We start from the raw sequence: 6,000 nt of genomic DNA on the forward strand, positions 1-6,000 counted from the left end.
TCCTGGGGTGACCTCTACCTTTTGTAAACTTCTATCCATTGTCCATCCCTACACTCTATTTTGTAGCATGGGTCTTTGTGTATGTGACACATCTTGACTTTAATTCCACAAGCATTCAATACATGCCTATGATATGGTGGGCACTCTGCTAGACACTGGGCATACAATGAATGGCAAAAATGGAAACCATCCTTGCCCTCAAGAATCTTTCTTCTGCTAAGTTACAAGTTCCTTAAAGTTAGGGAGGGGCCATTTCTGTATCCTCCATAGCCTTTCACAGCAGATAAGCAAAGAATCAAAAATCTTAGATAACATCTAAAGCAACAGTTCTTAACTTGCAGTACAAAGATCCTCCAGAGAGTTCATGGGTAGATGTCAGTAAGTCTTTCCCGTCTAAGGTGAACTTAGATGGGAAAAGCATGATTTCTTTATTTTCACTAACCTTTGGTTTCATTTGTAATTCTATATATATTTTATTTATACATTGAAAAATATTATTCTAAGGAGTCAGTCCATAAACTTTGCAAAATGCCAGAGGGGTCCATCACACACATACAGAGAGAGACAGAGAGAGAGAGAGGGAAGGAGAGAGAGACAGACAGAGAGAGAGAGAGAGAGAGAGAGACAGACAGACAGACAGACAGACAGACAGAGAGACAGAGACAGAGAGACAGAGAGAGAGACAGGCAGACAGAGAGATTAGGAACCCCTGATCAAGTCCAAACAGCACCTGAAATAGTAGTCCCCTTCATACCATTGCCTTGACAAATTAAGCACATGTTTGCTGAATCCTAGTGACAGAGAGCTCACTATATTTTTCAGATGGTCAATTCCGTCTTAGGACAGGCCTAATTAAGTTCTTTCCCCTGCTACCCTCAAATCTGCTAGCTCCTCAGAATTTCAGGGAGGTTTTTGCTAATCCAATTCAGGGGAGCTGAACTGTGATTGGCAAAGGCAGAGCTTGGCTTCTGAAGTACCTGAAGTACCCCTAGAAGAGACATTCCTCCACTTATTGGGATATTTACTGACAATACCCCGGCCCGTGTGCTGGGCTCAGCATCAGACAGTGGTATTATAAATGAATTGGAGCAGCAGGGGAAATAAAAGCATCTTCCATCAGCCCCAAATCACCACTCCATGTGACTCTGTTGATGGCTATAAAATAGATGGAGGAAACACAGCCCAGAGGGGAGGCCTTTCCAAAATCTGTCTTGTCCTGTGTTTGCCAAGTTCATCTTGTATGGTCAAAGAATATAAATATATTTCTATTAAATATTGCTCCCTTCCTTTTCCACCTCCATCCCATACATTAAAACAACATTAGGGCTGAGCCACAAAATAATTAAAGAAACTCCAGGAAATTAGGATGCCGTGGTAACAATACGCCTTTGTTTCAGTTGAACACACACACACACACACACCACAAAGATTGTTCAGAGATGCTCAGATAAATGATAACAGATTGCACTAGTACAACTGTCTTTAGAAAGGCAGAAGGGACCTGCTGAGAAGTAAATTTAGTGTAAGAGAATCACAGTGCAGGAGGGAACCTCAGGTGCCAGCTAGTAAAAACAGAGGCTGACATTTAGAAAGCACTTGAAAGTTTAACAAAATCTTTGTAATGGGGACACTGTTCGGTGCCAGGGGAACAGGGCGGACCTGCTTCTCTTAGGATGTCTAGGTCACATTGTTTTTGCTATCATCACCCTGGAAACTCTCCCCAGATCCAACTATGTTAACAAATTGCAGAAAACCTGCAAGGAAGCAAAGAAAAGCTGCACCCAGCTTTGAAAACAATGTGTGGTATTTATTGTATAGGTTTTCTCGACATGGAAATTTTTTGTTTTAAATTAAATCATCTCTTATGTTTTACTGTGTACATAGCAATGTTCTTTTTTTTTTCCTTTTCTCATTTTGTATTTGTTTAAAATGAATTTTTTTTTTTAGAAATTTACCAAAAAACCCCAAATTGCTTAGACCTCATGTTATAATCAAGAGTAAAACAATTAGGAAAATGATGATGATGGCAACAATAGCAACACAAGTAGCAGAAACTCCTCTCAATCCCCAATCCCTAGAGCTAGATCTTACCCTTCATTGACTCCCCCTGTGGCTCAGGGAGCTTTTCCCTAGCTCTCTGAGCTGCTTTTAGGGAAAGATATCAAGGAAGTGATTTGCTGGATATAAACCTCCCACCACTGAAGGGACACAGGGATGTAACATGCACAAGGGAGGACTGCACTTCCTCCTGTAGGGATTGGTAATGTGCTAGGTACCTGGGTTTCTCCAATAGAACTGTACACTCTGCCACCCCAGACTGCACTAACTCTCATGAGCAAGGCACCAACAATTCTTCACCCAGCTGCAGCCATCAGCTTCAAAGTCCAGGGGAATTCCCACTTACCCAGTCCTGGGGAGAGGGCACCAGTATGTAAATATGCTCCCGTTATCATCTATTTCCTCCCTCCTCTTTCCTCTCTCTAATCTTGTGTCCCACTGTTCCAGAATTCTGTATCATCTTCTGCGTTATTCACCTAAGTCAGCCAGTCCTGGCCATGGAAGTGCCCTATTTGCTTCCAGACAATTTGGGGACAGGTTCCCATTCAGACCCTTCTTATTTTTCTTTAATTAAATTTATTTTAAGTTTTCAACATTCATCTCCACAAGATTTTGAGTTACAAATTTTCTCCCCATCTCTCCCCTCCCCCCACCCCAAGATAGCAAGGCTATTGGGTACCCCTTCCCCCAATCTGTTCTCTCCTATATCCTCCCCCATCCCCTCTCTAACTTTCTGGTAGGGAAAGATAGATTTCTATACCCCAGTGCCTGCATATCTTATTTCCCAGTTGCATGCAAAAAACATTTTTAAAAAATTTTATTTTTAAAACTTTTATTTCTAGATTCTTTCCCTTCTTCCCTCCTCACCCACCATCACTGGGAAGATAAGCAATTCAATATAGGTTGTACATGTATAGTTACACAAAACGTTTCCATAGTGTGAAAGACTGACCACATTTCCCTCCATCCTATACCTTCCCCCACCCATTCCATTCTCTACCTTGACCCTGTCATTTTTCAAATGTATGGGCTTCTAACTATCCTCTCCCCCAACCTGCCCTCCCCTCCATCATCCCCCCTTTTATCCCCCCGCCACTTTCCTGTAGGGCAAGATACCCAAATGAGTGTGTATGTTATTCCCTCTTTAAGCCAAATTCAATTAAAGTTGATCCATTTCCTTCCACCTTCCTGCTCTTCTCCCCCATTGTAAGTTTTCTCTTGCTTCTTTTTTATGAGATAATTTACCTTATTCTGTCTCTCCTTTTCTCCTTCTCTCATTATATTCCTCTCACCTCTTAATTTTATTTTTTAGATATCATCCTTCCTTTTCAACTGATCTTCTGCCTTTTGTCTATGTATATATGTACACACATATACACACACTCACATATGCATCTATACACACATACACCCTCCTATATATGCATATAGATGTATGCATACATATATATTCCCCTCAACTATCCTCATACTAAGAAAAGTTTCATGAGTTACAATTATTGTTTTTCCATGTAGGAATGTAAATAGTTCAACTTTAATAAGTTCCTTATGATTTCTTTTTTTCCTGTTTATCTTTCTCATGCTTTTCTTGCATTTAAAAGTCAAATTTTCTGTTCAGCTCTGGTTTTTTCATTAAGAATACTTGAAAGTCCTATATTTCATTGAATGACCATATTTTCTCCTGAAGCATTATACTCAGTTTTGCTGGGTATGTGATTCTTGGTTTTAATCCTAGCTCCTTTGACCTCCAGAATATCATATTCCAAGCCCTTTGATCTCTTAGCATAGAAGCTGCTAGGTCTTGGATTATCCTGATTGTGTTTCCACAATACTCAAATGGTTTCTTCCTGGCAGCTTGTAATCTTTTCTCTTTGACTTGGGAGCTCTGGAATTTGGCTATGATATTCCTAGGGGTTTTCTTTTTGGGATCTTTTCCAAGAGGCGATTGGTGAATTCTTTCAACCTCTTTTTTGCCCTCTGGTTCTAGAATATCAGGGCAATTTTCCTTGAGAATTTCTTGAAGGATGATTTCTAGGCTCTTTTTCTGATTATCGCTTTCAGGTAGTCCAATAATTTTTAAATGATCTCTCCTGGATCTATTTTCCAGGTCAGTGGTTTTTCCAATGAGATATTTCACATTTCCTTCTATTTTTTCATTTGTTTGGATCTGTTTTAGAGTGTCTTGATTTCTCATAAAATCATTAGCTTCCATTTGCTCTAATCTGATTTTGAAGGAATTATTCTCTTCAGTGAGTTTTTGAAATTCTTTTTCCATCTGGGCAATTAGACTTTTTAAGGCATTCTTCTTTTCATTGGCTTTTTGGGCCTCTTTTGCCATTTGAGTTAGTCTATTTTTTAAGGTGTTATTTTCTTCAGTATTTTTTTGGGTCACCTTTAGCAGGCTGTTGACTCTCTTTTCATGATTTTCTTGTATCATTCTCATTTCTCTTCCCAAATTTTCCTCCACTTCTCTAACTTGATTTTCAAAATCCTTATTGAACTTCTCCATGATCTGTAAGCAGTTCATATTTTTCTTGGAAGCTTTTGATGCAGGAGTTTGGACTTCATGGACTTCTGGTACCGTGTTTTGATCCTTTTTATCTCCAAAAAAGGATTCTATCGTCTGATTGTGCTTCTTCTGCTTGCTCATTTTGTCAGCCAATTACATTACTTTTGAGGTCTTTGCCACAGTAGAACTCTGCTTCCAGAGTGGAACAAGCTGTGTCATAAATCACTGGGGTTTTTGCAAATGTTGTCAGAGGTCTGAGGAGGGCTCCCTCTCTAGAGACACCCAAAGCTCTGGCACACTGGCCACACACCTCAGGACCACCACCCAAGACCACGATCCATATCCAAGCAGGTCAAAGCAAGAGCGATTACCCTCTGAATGGTCACTTGGACCCCCTACAATCTGTAGACCTGGAGCTCCTGAGGCAGCCATGGGGCAGCAGCTGCAGCCACCACGCTCACCCCAGGGGCAGGAACCAGACTGTGGTCTTCTGTCACCTGGTTCCAACAGAGTTCCCCACTGACCTTTCACTTTTTCTTTGGCATTTATGGGTTGAGAAGTCTGGAAACTGCCACAGCTGCTGGTGATTTCACTCTCCTGGAGTCTGCTCTGGCTGTTCTATGCCACTGGTCAGAGCTGCCCTGGGGCCAGAACCATGCTGTTCACTCAGGACTGCTCTTGGCTCTCAGCTTGGTGTGATAGACCCTTCCTGGCAGCCTTCCAGGCTGCCTTCAGTGGGAGATTTGTTTCCCTCTGTCACTTTGGGGGTTCCATATCTCTAAAATTTGTTTGGTCATATTTTACAGGTATTGGGGGTGGTTGGAGCTGGAGCCCAGTGCAGTTCCTGTTTTTACTCTGCCATCTTGGCTCCACCCCTCTTATTTTTCATTTAAGTCTCACAACAAACCCTGTGAATGGATACTACTAGGGTTATCATTCATATTATAAAGATGAATAAAATAAGGCTCAGAGAGTAAGTGTTATTTGCCCAAGGTCACACAGATATTAAAGAGCAGAGAAGGAAACTGAAGTCAGGTTTGGATCCCAAATCCAATGCTTTTTCTACCACACTACATTGCTTCTCTGCCAACCTCTTTCCCTTATAGCATGCACCACAAATAGATGATCATCCAGGATCTGCTTAGACATTTTTAGTGACCAGGAGTGGTCTAGCCTACACCTAGAGACAGCACTAGGAATTTTCAAAGTTCATTCTCATATTGAGCTAAACTTCTATGAGATCCAAGAACCAACATGAAGTGGGGGACAGGAAGGGCTGTACAACCAAGCAAACTCCATCATGTGCTTTAATATATAATACATGCCATTCTTCCTAACCTTCTTCCTATTGGGCATTCTAGCCAGAGTTCAGTAGTTTTTCTCTTGGCAAATTAACATCACTTATAAGGAAAATATGTGCTCTTTAGGTGATG

This window comes from Petaurus breviceps, unplaced genomic scaffold (assembly GCF_028583685.1).
Source record: "Petaurus breviceps papuanus isolate PSGF00001 unplaced genomic scaffold, PetGlider_PUasm1.0 37, whole genome shotgun sequence".
Classification (NCBI taxonomy): domain Eukaryota; kingdom Metazoa; phylum Chordata; class Mammalia; order Diprotodontia; family Petauridae; genus Petaurus; species Petaurus breviceps.